This window comes from Pristiophorus japonicus, unplaced genomic scaffold, assembly GCF_044704955.1.
Source record: "Pristiophorus japonicus isolate sPriJap1 unplaced genomic scaffold, sPriJap1.hap1 HAP1_SCAFFOLD_70, whole genome shotgun sequence".
Taxonomy (NCBI): Eukaryota; Metazoa; Chordata; class Chondrichthyes; family Pristiophoridae; genus Pristiophorus; species Pristiophorus japonicus.
The window spans coordinates 30,384-52,995 of NW_027254613.1; the positions used below are offsets into that span (position 1 = coordinate 30,384).

Here is a 22,612-nt window from a genome sequence, read left to right on the forward strand (position 1 = left end):
CATATATATATTGATCACAATAAGAAAATAAATACATTTACAGTTTTATTGCAAAAAATTTAATTTGGTTTGATTTAAATAAATAAATCATTATTACTTAATCTATATATTTTTGATTGAACGAAGGCTGTGCGACTGCATGAAATCCATTGGAAATCAGAGCGTGCAGTCAGTAAATACCCAAACACAGTAACCCCATGGTGTAAGACAAGCCACGAGGGAAGATATGGGGAACAAAGGCGATCTTTTAAAGTCGCGAGTGCCTTTCTGCTGGATCTGACAGCAGCTGCATGTGCTGTGAAAGAGCTCAAATGTAATAGAGCCCAGTGCTTGCAGAACAGAAATGGCACATTTATTGTGAAAGTTAAAAAGAACGGATTGTTTGTAAATATGCGTATACATTAATATTTATATATATATCTGTATAAACAAAGTCAGTCAGTCAGTCATGTCTTGTCTTGTCTTGATTTGATTTGTGTTTGAAAATAAGGGGGAAGGAGCTCATCATGTCACACAGCCCAACCGCAAGCTCTCGCTAAAATCGCTATGTTTCTAACTTATATAATTTGCCTTCTTTCAGATGTGGAACAGCAAAATCCCACAGCAGATTCTTCTCCTGTTAGGCAGTCCTCGAATGCGTGTTCAATCAAATCAGTGTGGCTTCAAGTTGCATGTAATGCATTTTTTCTCCCATGACATGAAATGCACAGTAAGATCGCGCAGCACGTTTGCACACGCTCCCTCGCTACACAAACACACCAACAAACTAAAATTCCTGCAACCTCCAAAGGCAGTTTTTGAAATTTGTAATTTAAAATCCGGGACAGACAGCACATTCCTTTTAAACAGATACATAATGATCCGATACTGATAGCAACCATTTTGGAGAGACAGAGAATGACCTCGGACAGACAGGACATCACCTTAAAAGCGATACAGAAACACAGTGAACAAAAACAAAGAATTCTGTAAAACTCAGCTGGTCGTGAACATTCTGTGGATGAAGAACCCGGGCTCACGTTCAGTCAGATGATCATTCCGATATTTTAAGAAAAATGTAAAGTTTACAGATTTCTTCCACGAAAATAGCGCCTGGAAAAAAATAGGCAGCGAGGAAGGACAAAAGGGAATGTCTGTGATACAGTGGAGCGTAGGAGTGATTGAATAATAAATGGCACAATGCGTAAAGGCAAAGTGGGTGGTAAGCGGGCAATACAGTAACAAAGGATGGACCACAGGAGGTGTTAGTGGGAATTGCAGAACCATTATCAGACAATGGGAGCTGTGCTTATGATCCGATACGTCGAACCGAATGTTGAGGCCAGAACACTATAACATGCCTGGAATGTAGGGTCTGAATGCCTTTTAATCAGACAAGGCAGCTTGCACACCCCGGATTGATTTCCTGTACGGTTTAAATTCGGCAGCCAAGGGGCTAAATCCAAAGCCAGCTTCTCCCATCTTTTCAGCGCTAGAGAAACAGGACGCACTCATATTCAGGGCAGAGTCTGTTTCACGTTGAAGTTGAGATTGACGCTGAATGTATCCATATCCCAATGGAGGTGAGCTCATGCGTGCAGAAAGGAAGATATACTGATCAAGTATTGGCCAGAATCAAACACGGGTTTAGGTTGTCCAATGAGACACAGAGCCGAGTGCATCTGAGATACATGAACTTTACTCAGTTCGGTGAGATTCACTTTGCTCCTGGGAATCTCCAGGATTTTTGAACGCTGTGTGAACAAAGGCGCGCAATCAAACGTTTTAATTTGAAACATGTCGACCGGCTGAGAAGTGTTTTTTTGACTAAAAGTTGTCAGGTCTCGTCCGGGATTTGAACCCGGGACCTCTCGCATTTCAATTATTAAAACCCCTAAGCGAGAATCATACCCCTAGACCAACGAGCCGCCGACAGTAAGGGATCTAGCTCTCAGATTCTGACGTTCGTTTGCTATTCGGCCCATCGTGCCTGTGTTGTCTCTCAGAGACCTATCTCATGAGTCCCCCTCTCCATTGTCCAGCTAATGTTTTCCCTTTGATGAATAGATTATTCTTTGAGACATTACTTCACCAATGAGCTGCATCCTTGTCAGTAAAAGGTGAATTTGCAATGAGGTTAAATGTGATTTCCCAAAAAAAACGAGTGGAAACGGTTTAACACAATAACGACGAAGTTGAGGGCATACTGGATCAGCAGTCCATTGCCTGAACTTTTCAGTCACCTTATCTCCTATTTACTGCAACGTCAGACATCCATCCCCTACTTTTTCCATTCAAACAGAAATAATGTGCACGAAAGTCTACTTCACCGCTTGTTTTGCCCGTGCAACCAGATCGACAGTGATGAAAATGTGCCATGAGCTTTTTAAAGCAAACAGCCTTCCTTTACTTTTGGTGAGTGACTGCACGAGATGGTTGGTTTTGAGGCAGAATCAAAATAAAGAATATAAAATTTCACGCAGCAAGTTAACTGACCGCGGCAGGACTCGAACCTGCAATCTTCTGATAACATCACAGTTACAATCGAAGTCAGACGATTTATCCATTAGGCCACGCGGCTGCTGCTGCTGGCATGAAATTTGTTGTTTTCTTATACTGAGAGCAAATTTGGGACAAGGGATCTTTCAAGGAGTGGATTTATGAAAATATGGGCATATTTTGAGTAATGAACCGATGCGCTGCGATATGGATGTGCACGGACACAGGCAACGTCAATGTAGCTTGATACACAACAGTTTAACAATCGGTTATCGCAACTGAAGTCAAACTCCTTTTAAAATATGCAGGATGATCCCGATTATGAGAAAATACGTCTTCAAGGGGCAGTTGATGAACCGGAACTGACAACCATCCCGTTTGAACAGACACCGAATGATCCAGGACAGGAAGCACATCCATCTTACACAGCTGTAGAATGGGCCTTCACGGACAGCACGTCCCTTTCAAAAGATTAAAGTGGGATTTCTATCATTCCTGAAGGCAATTGTGCTGTGCGTGAGTGAGCGCGGATCTCAGGACCACGAGGGGCTGGGACGGTTTTTGAAGCCACAGGTGATTGACAGGCAGGAAGGAGGGAGGGAAGTAAAACGAACCCAGAAAAAAAGACAATTTAAAACATATGTATATTGATCACAATAAGAAATTAAATACATTTACAGTTTTATTGCAAAAAATTTAATTTGGTTTGATTTAAATAAATAAATCATTATTACTTAATCTATATATTTTTGATTGAACGAAGGCTGTGCGACTGCATGAAATCCACTGGAAATCAGAGCGTGCAGTCAGTAAATACCCAAACACAGTAAGCCCATGGTGTAAGACAAGCCACGAGGGAAGATATGGGGAACAAAGGCGATCTTTTAAAGTCGCGAGTGCCTTTCTGCTGGATCTGACAGCAGCTGCATGTGCTGTGAAAGAGCTCAAATGTAATAGAGCCCAGTGCTGGCAGAACAGAAAAGGCACATTTATTGTGAAAGTTAAAAAGAACGGATTGTTTGTAAATATGCGTATACATTAATATTTATATATATATCTGTATAAACAAAGTCAGTCAGTCAGTCATGTCTTGTCTTGTCTTGATTTGATTTGTGTTTGAAAATAAGGGGGAAGGAGCTCATCATGTCACATAGCCCAACCGCAAGCTCTCGCTAAAATCGCTATGTTTCTAACTTATATAAATTGCCTTCTTTCAGATGTGGAACAGCAAAATCCCACAGCAGATTCTTCTCCTGTTAGGCAGTCCTCGAATGCGTGTTCAATCAAATCAGTGTGGCTTCAAGTTGCATGTAATGCATTTTTTCTCCCATGACATGAAATGCACAGTAAGATCGCGCAGCACGTTTGCACACACTCCCTCGCTACACAAACACACCAACAAACTAAAATTCCTGCAACCTCCAAAGGCAGTTTTTGAAATTTGTAATTTAAAATCCGGGACAGGCAGCACATTCCTTTTAAACAGATACATAATGATCCGATACTGATAGCAACCATTTTGGAGAGACAGAGAATGACCTCGGACAGACAGGACATCACCTTAAAAGCGATACAGAAACACAGTGAACAAAAACAAATAATTCTGTAAAACTCAGCTGGTCGTGAACATTCTGTGGATGAAGAACCCGGGCTCACGTTCAGTCAGATGATCATTCCGATATTTTAAGAAAAATGTAAAGTTTACAGATTTTTTCCACGAAAATAGCGCCTGGAAAAAAATAGGCAGCGAGGAAGGACAAAAGGGAATGTCTGTGATACAGTGGAGCGTAGGAGTGATTGAGTAATAAATGGCACAATGCGTAAAGGCAAAGTGGGTGGTAAGCGGGCAATACAGTAACAAAGGATGGACCACAGGAGGTGTTAGTGGGAATTGCAGAACCATTATCAGACAATGGGAGCGGTGCTTATGATCCGATACGTCGAACCGAATGTTGAGGCCAGAACACTATAACATGCCTGGAATGTAGGGTCTGAATGCCTTTTAATCAGACAAGGCAGCTTGCCCACCCCGGATTGATTTCCTGTACGGTTTACATTCGGCAGCCAAGGGGCTAAATCCAAAGCCAGCTTCTCCCATCTTTTCAGCGCGAGAGAAACAGGACGCACTCATATTCAGGGCAGAGTCTGTTTCACTTTGAAGTTGAGATTGACGCTGAATGTATCCATATCCCAATGGAGGTGAGCTCATGCGTGCAGCAAGGAAGATGGACTGCTCAAGTATTGGCCAGAATCAAACACGGGTTTAGGTTGTCCAATGAGACACAGAGCCGAGTGCATCTGAGATACATGAACTTTACTCAGTTCGGTGAGATTCACTTTGCTCCTGGGAATCTCCAGGATTTTTGAACGCTGTGTGAACAAAGGCGAGCAATCAAACGTTTTAATTTGAAACATGTCGACCGGCTGAGAAGTGTTTTTTTGACTAAAAGTTGTCAGGGCTCGTCCGGGATTTGAAACCGGGACCTCTCGCATTTCAATTATTAAAACCCCTAAGCGAGAATCATACCCCTAGACCAACGAGCCGCCGACAGTAAGGGATCTAGCTCTCAGATTCTGACGTTCGTGCCTGTGCTGACTCTCAGAGACCTATCTCATGAGTCCCCCTCTCCATTGTCCAGCTAATGTTTTCCCTTTGATGAATAGATTATTCTTTGAGACATTACTTCACCAATGAGCTGCATCCTTGTCAGTAAAAGGTGAATTTGCAATGAGGTTAAATGTGATTGCCCAAAAAAAACGAGTGGAAACGGTTTAACACAATAACGACGAAGTTGAGGGCATACTGGATCAGCAGTCCATTGCCTGAACTTTTCAGTGACCTTATCTCCTATTTACTGCAACGTCAGACATCCATCCCCTACTTTTTCCATTCAAACAGAAATAATGTGCACGAAAGTCTACTTCACCGCTTGTTTTGCCCGTGCAACCAGATCGACAGTGATGAAAATGTGCCATGAGCTTTTTAAAGCAAACAGCCTTCCTTTACTTTTGGTGAGTGACTGCACGAGATGGTTGGTTTTGAGGCAGAATCAAAATAAAGAATATAAAATTTCACGCGGCAAGTTAACTGACCGCGGCAGGACTCGAACCTGCAATCTTCTGATAACATCACAGTTACAATCGAAGTCAGACGATTTATCCATTAAGCCACGCGGCTGCTGCTGCTGGCATGAAATTTGTTGTTTTCTTATACTGAGAGCAAATTTGGGACAAGGGATCTTTCAAGGAGTGGATTTTTATTAAAATATGGGCATATTTTGAGTAATGAACCGATGCGCTGCGATATGGATGTGCACGGACACAGGCAACGTCAATGTAGCTTGATACACAACAGTTTAACAATCGGTTATCGCAACTGAAGTCAAACTCCTTTTAAAATATGCAGGATGATCCCGATTATGAGAAAATACGTCTTCAAGGGGCAGTTGATGAACCGGAACTGACAACCATCCCGTTTGAACAGACACCGAATGATCCAGGACAGGAAGCACATCCATCTTACACAGCTGTAGAATGGGCCTTCACGGACAGCACGTCCCTTTCAAAAGATTAAAGTGGGATTTCTATCATTCCTGAAGGCAATTGTGCTGTGCGCGAGTGAGCGCGGATCTCAGGACCACGAGGGGCTGGGACGGTTTTTGAAGCCACAGGTGATTGACAGGCAGGAAGGAGGGAGGGAAGTAAAACGAACCCAGAAAAAAAGACAATTTAAAACATATATATATTGATCACAATAAGAAAATAAATACATTTACAGTTTTATTGCAAAAAATTTTATTTGGTTTGATTTAAATAAAAAAATCATTATTACTTAATCTATATATTTTTGATTGAACGAAGGCTGTGCGACTGCATGAAATCCACTGGAAATCAGAGCGTGCAGTTAGTAAATACCCAAACACAGTAAGCACATGGTGTAAGACAAGCCACGAGGGAAGATATGGGGAACAAAGGCGATCTTTTAAAGTCGCGAGTGCCTTTCTGCTGGATCTGACAGCAGCTGCATGTGCTGTGAAAGAGCTCAAATGTTATAGAGCCCAGTGCTGGCAGAACAGAAATGGCACATTTATTGTGAAAGTTAAAAAGAACGGATTGTTTGTAAATATGCGTATACATTAATATTTATATATATATCTGTATAAACAAAGTCAGTCAGTCAGTCATGTCTTGTCTTGTCTTGATTTGATTTGTGTTTGAAAATAAGGGGGAAGGAGCTCATCATGTCACACAGCCCAACCGCAAGCTCTCGCTAAATTCGCTATGTTTCTAACTTATATAATTTGCCTTCTTTCAGATGTGGAACAGCAAAATCCCACAGCAGATTCTTCTCCTGTTAGGCAGTCCTCGAATGCGTGTTCAATCAAATCAGTGTGGCTTCAAGTTGCATGTAATGCATTTTTTCTCCCTTGACATGGAATGCACAGTAAGATCGCGCAGCACGTTTGCACACACTCCCTCGCTACACAAACAAACCAACAAACTAAAATTCCTGCAACCTCCAAAGGCAGTTTTTGAAATTTGTAATTTAAAATCCGGGACAGGCAGCACATTCCTTTTAAACAGATACATAATGATCCGATACTGATAGCAACCATTTTGGAGAGACAGAGAATGACCTCGGACAGACAGGACATCACCTTAAAAGCGATACAGAAACACAGTGAACAAAAACAAATAATTCTGTAAAACTCAGCTGGTCGTGAACATTCTGTGGATGAAGAACCCGGGCTCACGTTCAGTCAGATGATCATTCCGATATTTTAAGAAAAATGTAAAGTTTACAGATTTTTTCCACGAAAATAGCGCCTGGAAAAAAATAGGCAGCGAGGAAGGACAAAAGGGAATGTCTGTGATACAGTGGAGCGTAGGAGTGATTGAGTAATAAATGGCACAATGCGTAAAGGCAAAGTGGGTGGTAAGCGGGCAATAAAATAACAAAGGATGGACCAGAGGAGGTGTTAATGGGAACAGCAGAACCATTAGCAGACAATGAGCGCGGCTTATGATCCGAGACCTTGAATCGAATGTTGAGGCCAGAGTACTATAACATGCCTGGAATGTCGGGTCTGAACGCCTTTTAATCAGACCAGGCAGCTTGCCCACCCCGGATTGATTTCCTGTACGATTTAAATTCGGCAGCCAAGGGACGAAATCCAAAGCCAGCTTCTCCCATCTTTTCAGCGCTAGAGAAACAGGACGCACTCATATTCAGGGCAGAGTCTGTTTCACGTTGAAGTTGAGATTGACGCTGAATGTATCCATATCCCAATGGAGGTGAGCTCATGCGTGCAGAACGGAAGATGGACTGATCAAGAATTGGCCAGAATCAAACACGGGTTTAGGTTGTCCAATGAGACACTGAGCCGAGTACATCTGAGATGCATGAACTTTACTCAGTTCGGTGAGTTTCACTTTGCTCCTGGGAATCTCCAGGATTTTTGGACGCTGTGTGAACAACGGCGCGCAATCAAACGTTTTAATTTGAAACATGTCGACCGGCTGAGAAGTGTTTTTTTGACTAAAAGTTGTCAGGGCTCGTCCGGGATTTGAACCCGGGACCTCTCGCATTTCAATTATTAGAACCCCTAAGCGAGAATCATACCCCTAGACCAACGAGCCGCCGAAAGTAAGGGATGTAGCTCTCAGATTCTGACGTTCGTTTGCTATTCGGCCCATCGTGCCTGTGCTGACTCTCAGAGACCGATCTCATGAGTCAACCCTCTCCATAGTCCTGCTAATGTTTTCCCTTTGATGAATAGATTATTCTTTGAGACATTACTTCACCAACGAGCTGCATCCTTGTCAGTAAAAGGTGAATTTGGCAATGAGGTTAAATGTGATTACCGAAAAAAAACGAGTGGAAATGGTTTAACACAATAACGACGTAGTTGAGGGCATACTCGATTAGCAGTGTATTGCCTGAACTTCTCAGTCACCTTATCTCCTATTTACTGCAACGTCAGACATCCATCCCCTACTTTTTCCATTCAAACAGAAATAATGTGCACGAAAGTCTACTTCACCGCTTGTTTTGCCCGTGCAACCAGATCGACAGTGATGAAAATGTGCCATGAACTTTTTGAAGCAAACAGCCTTCCTTTACTTTCGGTGAGTGACTGCACGAGATGGTTGGTTTAGAGGCAGAATCAAAATAAAGAATTTAAAATTTCACGCAGCAAGTTAGCTGACCGTGGCAGGACTCGAACCTGCAATCTTTTGATAACATCACAGTTACAATCGAAGTCAGACGACTTATCCATCAGGCCACGCGGCTGCTGCTGCTGGCATGAAATTTGTTGTTTTTTTATACTGAGAGCAAATTTGGGACAAGGGATCTTTCAAGGAGTGGATTTATGAAAATACGGGCATATTTTGAGTAATGGACCGTTGCGCTGCGATATGATTGTGCACGGACACAGGCAACGTCAATGTAGCTTGATACACAACAGTTTAACAATCGGTTATCGTACCTGAAATCACACTCCTTTTAAATTATACAGGATGATCCCGATTATGACAAAATACGTCTTAAAGGGGCAGTTGATGAACCGGAACTGACAACCATCCCGTTTGAACAGACACCGAATGATCCAGGTCAGGAAGCACATCCATCTTACACAGCTGTAGAATGGGCCTTCACGGACAGCACTTGCCTTTCAAAAGATTAAAGTGGGATTTCTATCATTCCTGAAGGCAATTGTGCTGTGCGTGAGTGAGCTCGGATCTCAGGACCACGAGGGGCTGGCACGGTTTTTGAAGCCACAGGTGATTGACAGGCAGGAAGGAGGGAGGGAAGTAAAACCAACCCAGACAAAAAGACAATTTAAAACATATATATATTTATCACAGTAAGAAAATAAATAAATTTAAGTTTTATTGCAAAAAATTGAATTTAGTTTGATTTCAATAAATAAATAATTATTTCTTAATCTATATGTTTTTGATTGAACGAAGGCTGTGCGACTGCTTGAAATCCACTGGAAATCAGGGCGTGCAGTCAGTAAATACACAAACAAGTAAGCCCATTGTGTAAGACAAGCCACGAGCGAAGATGTGGGGAACAAAGGCGATATTTTAAAGTCGCGAGTGCCTTTCTGCTGGATCTGACAGCAGCTGCGTGTGCTGTGAAAGAGCTCAAATGCAATAGAGCCCAGTGCCGGCAGAACAGAAAAGGCACATTTATTTTGAAAGTTAAAAAGTATAGAATGTATGTTAATATACGCATATATAAATATTTATACATATATTTATATAAACAAAGTCAGTCAGTCAGTCATGTCTTGTCTTGTCTTGATTTGATTTGTGTTTGAAAATAAGGCGGAAGGAGCTCACCATGTCACAAAGCCCATCCGCAAGCTCTCGATCAAATCGCTATGTTTCTAACTTATATAATTTGCCTTCTTTCAGATGTGGAACAGCAAAATCCCACAGCAGATTCTTCTCCTGTCAGGCAGTCCTCGAATGCGTGTTCAATCAAATCAGTGTGGCTTCAAGTTGCATGTAATGCATTTTTTCTCCCATGGCATGAAATGCACAGTAAGATAGCGCAGCACGTTTGCACACACTCCCTCGCTACCCAAACACACCAACAAACTAAAATTCCTGCAACCTCCAAAGGCAGTTTTTGAAATTTGAAATTTAAAATCCGGGACAGGCAGCACATTCCTTTTAAACAGCGACATAATGATCCGATACTGATAGCAACCATTTTGGAGAGACAGAGTATGACCTCGGACAGACAGGACATCACCTTGAAAGCGATACAGAAACGCAGAGAACAAAAACAAAGAATTCTGTAAAACTCAGCTGATCGTGAACATTCTGCGGATGAAGAACCTGGGCTCACGTTCAGTCAGATGATCATTCCGATATTTTAAGAAAAATGTAAAGTTTACAGATTTCTTCCACGAAAATAGCGCCTGGAAAAAAATAGGCAGCGAGGAAGGACAAAAGAGAATGTCTGTGATACAGTGGAGCGTAGGAGTGATTGAATAATAAATGGCACAATGCGAAAAGGCAAAGTGGGTGGTAAGCGGGCAATAAAATAACAAAGGATGGACCAGAGCAGGTGTTAGTGGGAACAGCAGAACCATTAGCAGACAATGAGCGCGGCTTATGATCCGAGACGTTGAATCGAATGTTGAGGCCAGAACACAATAACATGCCTGGAATGTCGGGTCTGAACGCCTTTTAATCAGACCAGGCAGCTTGCCCACCCCGGATTGATTTCCTGTACGGTTTAAATTCGGCAGCCAAGGGACTAAATCCAAAGCCAGCTTCTCCCATCTTTTCAGCGCTGGAGAAACAGGACGCACTCATATTCAGGGCAGAGTCTGTTTCACGTTGAAGTTGAGATTGACGCTGAATGTATCCATATCCCAATGGAGGTGAGCTCATGCGTGCAGAACGGAAGATGGACTGATCAAGAATTGGCCAGAATCAAACACGGGTTTAGGTTGTCCAATGAGACACTGAGCCGAGCACATCTGAGATGCATGAACTTTACTCAGTTCGGTGAGTTTCACTTTGCTCCTGGGAATCTCCAGGATTTTTGGACGCTGTGTGAACAACGGCGCGTAATGAAACGTTTTAATTTGAAACATGTCGACCGGCTGAGAAGTGTTTTTTTTGACTAAAAGTTGTCAGGGCTCGTCCGGGATTTGAACCCGGGACCTCTCGCATTTCAATTATTAAAACCCCTAAGCGAGAATCATACCCCTAGACCAACGAGCCGCCGAGAGTAAGGGATCTAGCTCTCAGATTCTGACCTTCGTTTGCTATTCGGCCCATCGTCCCCCTCTCCATAGTCCTGCTAATGTTTTCCCTTTGATGAATAGATTATTCTTTGAGACATTACTTCACCAAAGAGCTGCATTCTTGTCAGTAAAAGGTGAATTTGGCAATGAGGTTAAATGTGATTACGGAAAAAAACCGAGTTGAAACGGTTTAACACAATAACGACGAAGTTGAGGGCAGACTGGATCAGCAGTCCATTGCCTGAACTTCTCAGTCACCTTATCTCCTATTTACTGCAACGTCAGACATCCATCCCCTACTTTTTCCATTCAAACAGAAATAATGTGCACGAAAGTCTACTTCACCGCTTGTTTTGCCCGTGCAACCAGATCGACAGTGATGAAAATGTGCCATGAGTTTTTTAAAGCAAACAGCCTTCCTTTACTTTCGGTGAGTGACTGCACGAGATGGTTGGTTTTGAGGCAGAATCAAAATAAAGAATGTAAAATTTCACGCGGCAAGTTAGCTGACCGCGGCAGGACTCGAACCTACAATCTTTTGATAACATCACAGTCACAATCGAAGTCAGACGACTTATCCATTAGGCCACGCGGCTGCTGCTGCTGGCATGAAATTTGTTGTTTTTTTTTATACTGAGAGCAAATTTGGGACAAGGGATCTTTCAAGGAGTGGATTTATGAAAAGATGGGCATATTTTGAGTAATGAACCGTTACGCTGCGATATGGATGTGCACGGACACAGGCAACGTCAATGTAGCTTGATACACAACAGTTTAACAATCGGTTATCGCAACTGAAATCACACTCCTTTTAAAATATACAGGATGATCTCGATTATGAGAAAATACGTCTTAAAGGGGCAGTTGATGAACCGGAACTGACAACCATCCCGTTTGAACAGACACCGAATGATCCAGGACAGGAAGCACATCCATCTTACACAGCTGTAGAATGGGCCTTCACGGACAGCACTTCCCTTTCAAAAGATTAAAGTGGGATTTCTATCATTCCTGAAGGCAATTGTGCTGTGCGTGAGTGAGCGCGGATCTCAGGACCACGAGTGGCTGGGACGGTTTTTGAAGCCACAGGTGATTGACAGGCAGGAAGGACGGAGGGAAGTAAAATCAACCCAGACAAAAAGACAATTTAAAACATATATATATATATCACAATAAGAAAATGAATAAATTTACAGTTTTATTGCAAAAAATTGAATTTAGTTTGATTTCAATAAAGAAATAATTATTTCCCTAAACTATATGTTTTTGATTGAACGAAGGCTGTGCGACTGCTTGAAATCCACTGGAAATCAGGGCGTGCAGTAAGTAAATACACAAACAAGTAAGCCCATGGTGTAAGACAAGCCACGAGCGAAGATGTGGGGAACAAAGGCGACCTTTTAAAGTCGCGAGTGCCTTTCTGCTGGATCTGACAGCAGCTGCGTGTGCTGTGAAAGAGCTCAAATGCAATAGAGCCCAGTGCCGGCAGAACAGAAAAGGCACATTTATTTTGAAAGTTAAAAAGTATGGAATGTATGTTAATATACGCATATATAAATATTAATACATATATTTATATAAACAAAGTCAGTCAGTCAGTCATGTCTTGTCTTGTCTTGATTTGTTTTGTGTTTGAAAATAAGGGGGAAGGAGCTCATCATGTCACACAGCCCAACCGCAAGCTCTCGCTAAAATCGCTATGTTTCTAACTTATATAATTTGCCTTCTTTCAGATGTGGAACAGCAAAATCCCACAGCAGATTCTTCTCCTGTTAGGCAGTCCTCGAATGCGTGTTCAATCAAATCAGTGTGGCTTCAAGTTGCATGCAATGCATTTTTTCTCCCATGACATGAAATGCACAGTAAGATCGCGCAGCACGTTTGCACACACTCCCTCGCTACACAAACACACCAACAAACTAAAATTCCTGCAACCTCCAAAGGCAGTTTTTGAAATTTGTAATTTAAAATCCGGGACAGGCAGCACATTCCTTTTAAACAGATACATAATGATCCGATACTGATAGCAACCATTTTGGAGAGACAGAGAATGACCTCGGACAGACAGGACATCACCTTAAAAGCGATACAGAAACACAGTGAACAAAAACAAATAATTCTGTAAAACTCAGCTGGTCGTGAACATTCTGTGGATGAAGAACCCGGGCTCACGTTCAGTCAGATGATCATTCCGATATTTTAAGAAAAATGTAAAGTTTACAGATTTTTTCCACGAAAATAGCGCCTGGAAAAAAATAGGCAGCGAGGAAGGACAAAAGGGAATGTCTGTGATACAGTGGAGCGTAGGAGTGATTGAATAATAAATGGCACAATGCGTAAAGGCAAAGTGGGTGGTAAGCGGGCAATACAGTAACAAAGGATGGACCACAGGAGGTGTTAGTGGGAATTGCAGAACCATTATCAGACAATGGGAGCGGTGCTTATGATCCGATACGTCGAACCGAATGTTGAGGCCAGAACACTATAACATGCCTGGAATGTAGGGTCTGAATGCCTTTTAATCAGACAAGGCAGCTTGCCCACCCCGGATTGATTTCCTGTACGGTTTAAATTCGGCAGCCAAGGGACTAAATCCAAAGCCAGCTTCTCCCATCTTTTCAGCGCTAGAGAAACAGGACGCACTCATATTCAGGGCAGATTCTGTTTCACGTTGAAGTTGAGATTGACGCTGAATGTATCCATATCCCAATGGAGGTGAGCTCATGCGTGCAGAAAGGAAGATGGACTGATCAAGTATTGGCCAGAATCAAACACGGGTTTAGGTTGTCCAATGAGACACAGAGCCGAGTGCATCTGAGATACATGAACTTTACTCAGTTCGGTGAGATTCACTTTGCTCCTGGGAATCTCCAGGATTTTTGAACGCTGTGTGAACAAAGGCGCGCAATCAAACGTTTTAATTTGAAACATGTCGACAGGCTGAGATGTGTTTTTTTGACTAAAAGTTGTCAGGGCTCGTCCGGGATTTGAACCCGGGACCTCTCGCATTTCAATTATTAAAACCCCTAAGCGAGAATCATACCCCTAGACCAACGAGCCGCCGACAGTAAGGGATCTAGCTCTCAGATTCTGACGTTCGTTTGCTATTCGGCCCATCGTGCCTGTGCTGACTCTCAGAGACCTATCTCATGAGCCCCCTCTCCATTGTCCAGCTAATGTTTTCCCTTTGATGAATAGATTATTCTTTGAGACATTACTTCACCAATGAGCTGCATCCTTGTCAGTAAAAGGTGAATTTGCAATGAGGTTAAATGTGATTGCCCAAAAAAAACGAGTGGAAACGGTTTAACACAATAACGACGAAGTTGAGGGCATACTGGATCAGCAGTCCATTGCCTGAACTTTTCAGTCACCTTATCTCCTATTTACTGCAACGTCAGACATCCATCCCCTACTTTTTCCATTCAAACAGAAATAATGTGCACGAAAGTCTACTTCACCGCTTGTTTTGCCCGTGCAACCAGATCGACAGTGATGAAAATGTGCCATGAGTTTTTTAAAGCAAACAGCCTTCCTTTACTTTCGGTGAGTGACTGCACGAGATGGTTGGTTTTGAGGCAGAATCAAAATAAAGAATGTAAAATTTCACGCGGCAAGTTAGCTGACCGCGGCAGGACTCGAACCTACAATCTTTTGATAACATCACAGTCACAATCGAAGTCAGACGACTTATCCATTAGGCCACGCGGCTGCTGCTGCTGGCATGAAATTTGTTGTTTTTTTTTATACTGAGAGCAAATTTGGGACAAGGGATCTTTCAAGGAGTGGATTTATGAAAAGATGGGCATATTTTGAGTAATGAACCGTTACGCTGCGATATGGATGTGCACGGACACAGGCAACGTCAATGTAGCTTGATACACAACAGTTTAACAATCGGTTATCGCAACTGAAATCACACTCCTTTTAAAATATACAGGATGATCTCGATTATGAGAAAATACGTCTTAAAGGGGCAGTTGATGAACCGGAACTGACAACCATCCCGTTTGAACAGACACCGAATGATCCAGGACAGGAAGCACATCCATCTTACACAGCTGTAGAATGGGCCTTCACGGACAGCACTTCCCTTTCAAAAGATTAAAGTGGGATTTCTATCATTCCTGAAGGCAATTGTGCTGTGCGTGAGTGAGCGCGGATCTCAGGACCACGAGTGGCTGGGACGGTTTTTGAAGCCACAGGTGATTGACAGGCAGGAAGGACGGAGGGAAGTAAAATCAACCCAGACAAAAAGACAATTTAAAACATATATATATATATCACAATAAGAAAATGAATAAATTTACAGTTTTATTGCAAAAAATTGAATTTAGTTTGATTTCAATAAAGAAATAATTATTTCCCTAATCTATATGTTTTTGATTGAACGAAGGCTGTGCGACTGCTTGAAATCCACTGGAAATCAGGGCGTGCAGTAAGTAAATACACAAACAAGTAAGCCCATGGTGTAAGACAAGCCACGAGCGAAGATGTGGGGAACAAAGGCGACCTTTTAAAGTCGCGAGTGCCTTTCTGCTGGATCTGACAGCAGCTGCATGTGCTGTGAAAGAGCTCAAATGTTATAGAGCCCAGTGCTGGCAGAACAGAAATGGCACATTTATTGTGAAAGTTAAAAAGAACGGATTGTTTGTAAATATGCGTATACATTAATATTTATATATATATCTGTATAAACAAAGTCAGTCAGTCAGTCATGTCTTGTCTTGTCTTGATTTGATTTGTGTTTGAAAATAAGGGGGAAGGAGCTCATCATGTCACACAGCCCAACCGCAAGCTCTCGCTAAATTCGCTATGTTTCTAACTTATATAATTTGCCTTCTTTCAGATGTGGAACAGCAAAATCCCACAGCAGATTCTTCTCCTGTTAGGCAGTCCTCGAATGCGTGTTCAATCAAATCAGTGTGGCTTCAAGTTGCATGTAATGCATTTTTTCTCCCTTGACATGGAATGCACAGTAAGATCGCGCAGCACGTTTGCACACACTCCCTCGCTACACAAACAAACCAACAAACTAAAATTCCTGCAACCTCCAAAGGCAGTTTTTGAAATTTGTAATTTAAAATCCGGGACAGGCAGCACATTCCTTTTAAACAGATACATAATGATCCGATACTGATAGCAACCATTTTGGAGAGACAGAGAATGACCTCGGACAGACAGGACATCACCTTAAAAGCGATACAGAAACACAGTGAACAAAAACAAATAATTCTGTAAAACTCAGCTGGTCGTGAACATTCTGTGGATGAAGAACCCGGGCTCACGTTCAGTCAGATGATCATTCCGATATTTTAAGAAAAATGTAAAGTTTACAGATTTTTTCCACGAAAATAGCGCCTGGAAAAAAATAGGCAGCGAGGAAGGACAAAAGGGAATGTCTGTGATACAGTGGAGCGTAGGAGTGATTGAGTAATAAATGGCACAATGCGTAAAGGCAAAGTGGGTGGTAAGCGGGCAATAAAATAACAAAGGATGGACCAGAGGAGGTGTTAATGGGAACAGCAGAACCATTAGCAGACAATGAGCGCGGCTTATGATCCGAGACCTTGAATCGAATGTTGAGGCCAGAGTACTATAACATGCCTGGAATGTCGGGTCTGAACGCCTTTTAATCAGACCAGGCAGCTTGCCCACCCCGGATTGATTTCCTGTACGATTTAAATTCGGCAGCCAAGGGACGAAATCCAAAGCCAGCTTCTCCCATCTTTTCAGCGCTAGAGAAACAGGACGCACTCATATTCAGGGCAGAGTCTGTTTCACGTTGAAGTTGAGATTGACGCTGAATGTATCCATATCCCAATGGAGGTGAGCTCATGCGTGCAGAACGGAAGATGGACTGATCAAGAATTGGCCAGAATCAAACACGGGTTTAGGTTGTCCAATGAGACACTGAGCCGAGTACATCTGAGATGCATGAACTTTACTCAGTTCGGTGAGTTTCACTTTGCTCCTGGGAATCTCCAGGATTTTTGGACGCTGTGTGAACAACGGCGCGCAATCAAACGTTTTAATTTGAAACATGTCGACCGGCTGAGAAGTGTTTTTTTGACTAAAAGTTGTCAGGGCTCGTCCGGGATTTGAACCCGGGACCTCTCGCATTTCAATTATTAGAACCCCTAAGCGAGAATCATACCCCTAGACCAACGAGCCGCCGAAAGTAAGGGATGTAGCTCTCAGATTCTGACGTTCGTTTGCTATTCGGCCCATCGTGCCTGTGCTGACTCTCAGAGACCGATCTCATGAGTCAACCCTCTCCATAGTCCTGCTAATGTTTTCCCTTTGATGAATAGATTATTCTTTGAGACATTACTTCACCAACGAGCTGCATCCTTGTCAGTAAAAGGTGAATTTGGCAATGAGGTTAAATGTGATTACCGAAAAAAAACGAGTGGAAATGGTTTAACACAATAACGACGTAGTTGAGGGCATACTCGATTAGCAGTGTATTGCCTGAACTTCTCAGTCACCTTATCTCCTATTTACTGCAACGTCAGACATCCATCCCCTACTTTTTCCATTCAAACAGAAATAATGTGCACGAAAGTCTACTTCACCGCTTGTTTTGCCCGTGCAACCAGATCGACAGTGATGAAAATGTGCCATGAACTTTTTGAAGCAAACAGCCTTCCTTTACTTTCGGTGAGTGACTGCACGAGATGGTTGGTTTAGAGGCAGAATCAAAATAAAGAATTTAAAATTTCACGCAGCAAGTTAGCTGACCGTGGCAGGACTCGAACCTGCAATCTTTTGATAACATCACAGTTACAATCGAAGTCAGACGACTTATCCATCAGGCCACGCGGCTGCTGCTGCTGGCATGAAATTTGTTGTTTTTTTATACTGAGAGCAAATTTGGGACAAGGGATCTTTCAAGGAGTGGATTTATGAAAATACGGGCATATTTTGAGTAATGGACCGTTGCGCTGCGATATGATTGTGCACGGACACAGGCAACGTCAATGTAGCTTGATACACAACAGTTTAACAATCGGTTATCGTACCTGAAATCACACTCCTTTTAAATTATACAGGATGATCCCGATTATGACAAAATACGTCTTAAAGGGGCAGTTGATGAACCGGAACTGACAACCATCCCGTTTGAACAGACACCGAATGATCCAGGTCAGGAAGCACATCCATCTTACACAGCTGTAGATTGGGCCTTCACGGACAGCACTTGCCTTTCAAAAGATTAAAGTGGGATTTCTATCATTCCTGAAGGCAATTGTGCTGTGCGTGAGTGAGCTCGGATCTCAGGACCACGAGGGGCTGGGACGGTTTTTGAAGCCACAGGTGATTGACAGGCAGGAAGGAGGGAGGGAAGTAAAACCAACCCAGACAAAAAGACAATTTAAAACATATATATATTTATCACAGTAAGAAAATAAATAAATTTAAGTTTTATTGCAAAAAATTGAATTTAGTTTGATTTCAATAAATAAATAATTATTTCTTAATCTATATGTTTTTGATTGAACGAAGGCTGTGCGACTGCTTGAAATCCACTGGAAATCAGGGCGTGCAGTCAGTAAATACACAAACAAGTAAGCCCATGGTGTAAGACAAGCCACGAGCGAAGATGTGGGGAACAAAGGCGATATTTTAAAGTCGCGAGTGCCTTTCTGCTGGATCTGACAGCAGCTGCGTGTGCTGTGAAAGAGCTCAAATGCAATAGAGCCCAGTGCCGGCAGAACAGAAAAGGCACATTTATTTTGAAAGTTAAAAAGTATAGAATGTATGTTAATATACGCATATATAAATATTTATACATATATTTATATAAACAAAGTCAGTCAGTCAGTCATGTCTTGTCTTGTCTTGATTTGATTTGTGTTTGAAAATAAGGCGGAAGGAGCTCACCATGTCACAAAGCCCATCCGCAAGCTCTCGATCAAATCGCTATGTTTCTAACTTATATAATTTGCCTTCTTTCAGATGTGGAACAGCAAAATCCCACAGCAGATTCTTCTCCTGTCAGGCAGTCCTCGAATGCGTGTTCAATCAAATCAGTGTGGCTTCAAGTTGCATGTAATGCATTTTTTCTCCCATGGCATGAAATGCACAGTAAGATAGCGCAGCACGTTTGCACACACTCCCTCGCTACCCAAACACACCAACAAACTAAAATTCCTGCAACCTCCAAAGGCAGTTTTTGAAATTTGAAATTTAAAATCCGGGACAGGCAGCACATTCCTTTTAAACAGCGACATAATGATCCGATACTGATAGCAACCATTTTGGAGAGACAGAGTATGACCTCGGACAGACAGGACATCACCTTGAAAGCGATACAGAAACGCAGAGAACAAAAACAAAGAATTCTGTAAAACTCAGCTGATCGTGAACATTCTGCGGATGAAGAACCTGGGCTCACGTTCAGTCAGATGATCATTCCGATATTTTAAGAAAAATGTAAAGTTTACAGATTTCTTCCACGAAAATAGCGCCTGGAAAAAAATAGGCAGCGAGGAAGGACAAAAGGGAATGTCTGTGATACAGTGGAGCGTAGGAGTGATTGAATAATAAATGGCACAATGCGAAAAGGCAAAGTGGGTGGTAAGCGGGCAATAAAATAACAAAGGATGGACCAGAGCAGGTGTTAGTGGGAACAGCAGAACCATTAGCAGACAATGAGCGCGGCTTATGATCCGAGACGTTGAATCGAATGTTTTGGCCAGAACACAATAACATGCCTGGAATGTCGGGTCTGAATGCCTTTTAATCAGACCAGGCAGCTTGCCCACCCCGGATTGATTTCCTGTACGGTTTAAATTCGGCAGCCAAGGGACTAAATCCAAAGCCAGCTTCTCCCATCTTTTCAGCGCTGGAGAAACAGGACGCACTCATATTCAGGGCAGAGTCTGTTTCACGTTGAAGTTGAGATTGACGCTGAATGTATCCATATCCCAATGGAGGTGAGCTCATGCGTGCAGAACGGAAGATGGACTGATCAAGAATTGGCCAGAATCAAACACGGGTTTAGGTTGTCCAATGAGACACTGAGCCGAGCACATCTGAGATGCATGAACTTTACTCAGTTCGGTGAGTTTCACTTTGCTCCTGGGAATCTCCAGGATTTTTGGACGCTGTGTGAACAACGGCGCGTAATGAAACGTTTTAATTTGAAACATGTCGACCGGCTGAGAAGTGTTTTTTTTGACTAAAAGTTGTCAGGGCTCGTCCGGGATTTGAACCCGGGACCTCTCGCATTTCAATTATTAAAACCCCTAAGCGAGAATCATACCCCTAGACCAACGAGCCGCCGAGAGTAAGGGATCTAGCTCTCAGATTCTGACCTTCGTTTGCTATTCGGCCCATCGTCCCCCTCTCCATAGTCCTGCTAATGTTTTCCCTTTGATGAATAGATTATTCTTTGAGACATTACTTCACCAAAGAGCTGCATTCTTGTCAGTAAAAGGTGAATTTGGCAATGAGGTTAAATGTGATTACGGAAAAAAACCGAGTTGAAACGGTTTAACACAATAACGACGAAGTTGAGGGCAGACTGGATCAGCAGTCCATTGCCTGAACTTCTCAGTCACCTTATCTCCTATTTACTGCAACGTCAGACATCCATCCCCTACTTTTTCCATTCAAACAGAAATAATGTGCACGAAAGTCTACTTCACCGCTTGTTTTGCCCGTGCAACCAGATCGACAGTGATGAAAATGTGCCATGAGTTTTTTAAAGCAAACAGCCTTCCTTTACTTTCGGTGAGTGACTGCACGAGATGGTTGGTTTTGAGGCAGAATCAAAATAAAGAATGTAAAATTTCACGCGGCAAGTTAGCTGACCGCGGCAGGACTCGAACCTACAATCTTTTGATAACATCACAGTCACAATCGAAGTCAGACGACTTATCCATTAGGCCACGCGGCTGCTGCTGCTGGCATGAAATTTGTTGTTTTTTTTTATACTGAGAGCAAATTTGGGACAAGGGATCTTTCAAGGAGTGGATTTATGAAAAGATGGGCATATTTTGAGTAATGAACCGTTACGCTGCGATATGGATGTGCACGGACACAGGCAACGTCAATGTAGCTTGATACACAACAGTTTAACAATCGGTTATCGCAACTGAAATCACACTCCTTTTAAAATATACAGGATGATCTCGATTATGAGAAAATACGTCTTAAAGGGGCAGTTGATGAACCGGAACTGACAACCATCCCGTTTGAACAGACACCGAATGATCCAGGACAGGAAGCACATCCATCTTACACAGCTGTAGAATGGGCCTTCACGGACAGCACTTCCCTTTCAAAAGATTAAAGTGGGATTTCTATCATTCCTGAAGGCAATTGTGCTGTGCGTGAGTGAGCGCGGATCTCAGGACCACGAGTGGCTGGGACGGTTTTTGAAGCCACAGGTGATTGACAGGCAGGAAGGACGGAGGGAAGTAAAATCAACCCAGACAAAAAGACAATTTAAAACATATATATATATATCACAATAAGAAAATGAATAAATTTACAGTTTTATTGCAAAAAATTGAATTTAGTTTGATTTCAATAAAGAAATAATTATTTCCCTAATCTATATGTTTTTGATTGAACGAAGGCTGTGCGACTGCTTGAAATCCACTGGAAATCAGGGCGTGCAGTAAGTAAATACACAAACAAGTAAGCCCATGGTGTAAGACAAGCCACGAGCGAAGATGTGGGGAACAAAGGCGACCTTTTAAAGTCGCGAGTGCCTTTCTGCTGGATCTGACAGCAGCTGCGTGTGCTGTGAAAGAGCTCAAATGCAATAGAGCCCAGTGCCGGCAGAACAGAAAAGGCACATTTATTTTGAAAGTTAAAAAGTATGGAATGTATGTTAATATACGCATATATAAATATTAATACATATATTTATATAAACAAAGTCAGTCAGTCAGTCATGTCTTGTCTTGTCTTGATTTGTTTTGTGTTTGAAAATAAGGGGGAAGGAGCTCATCATGTCACACAGCCCAACCGCAAGCTCTCGCTAAAATCGCTATGTTTCTAACTTATATAATTTGCCTTCTTTCAGATGTGGAACAGCAAAATCCCACAGCAGATTCTTCTCCTGTTAGGCAGTCCTCGAATGCGTGTTCAATCAAATCAGTGTGGCTTCAAGTTGCATGCAATGCATTTTTTCTCCCATGACATGAAATGCACAGTAAGATCGCGCAGCACGTTTGCACACACTCCCTCGCTACACAAACACACCAACAAACTAAAATTCCTGCAACCTCCAAAGGCAGTTTTTGACATTTGTAATTTAAAATCCGGGACAGGCAGCACATTCCTTTTAAACAGATACATAATGATCCGATACTGATAGCAACCATTTTGGAGAGACA

At 42.4% G+C, this 22,612-nt stretch overlaps 6 non-coding genes across 6 annotated transcripts; all 6 read right to left on the reverse strand.

Annotated features, from left to right (window-relative positions):
- Window positions 1–1,818: 1,818 nt before the first annotated feature.
- On the reverse strand, window positions 1,819–1,907 carry trnap-agg (transfer RNA proline (anticodon AGG)). The gene is given in 2 exon segments: window positions 1,819–1,855; window positions 1,872–1,907. It is a non-coding gene; the product is annotated as a tRNA-Pro (tRNA).
- Window positions 1,908–8,030: 6,123 nt separating this feature from the next.
- trnap-agg (transfer RNA proline (anticodon AGG)) lies at window positions 8,031–8,118 on the reverse strand. Its single transcript is given in 2 exon segments — window positions 8,031–8,066; window positions 8,083–8,118. It is a non-coding gene; the product is annotated as a tRNA-Pro (tRNA).
- Window positions 8,119–11,144: 3,026 nt separating this feature from the next.
- On the reverse strand, window positions 11,145–11,232 carry trnap-agg (transfer RNA proline (anticodon AGG)). The gene is given in 2 exon segments: window positions 11,145–11,180; window positions 11,197–11,232. It is a non-coding gene; the product is annotated as a tRNA-Pro (tRNA).
- Window positions 11,233–14,227: 2,995 nt separating this feature from the next.
- Window positions 14,228–14,315, reverse strand: trnap-agg (transfer RNA proline (anticodon AGG)). Its single transcript is given in 2 exon segments — window positions 14,228–14,263; window positions 14,280–14,315. It is a non-coding gene; the product is annotated as a tRNA-Pro (tRNA).
- Window positions 14,316–17,341: 3,026 nt separating this feature from the next.
- On the reverse strand, window positions 17,342–17,429 carry trnap-agg (transfer RNA proline (anticodon AGG)). The gene is given in 2 exon segments: window positions 17,342–17,377; window positions 17,394–17,429. It is a non-coding gene; the product is annotated as a tRNA-Pro (tRNA).
- Window positions 17,430–20,455: 3,026 nt separating this feature from the next.
- Window positions 20,456–20,543, reverse strand: trnap-agg (transfer RNA proline (anticodon AGG)). Its single transcript is given in 2 exon segments — window positions 20,456–20,491; window positions 20,508–20,543. It is a non-coding gene; the product is annotated as a tRNA-Pro (tRNA).
- Between the last annotated feature and the right edge of the window lie 2,069 nt (window positions 20,544–22,612).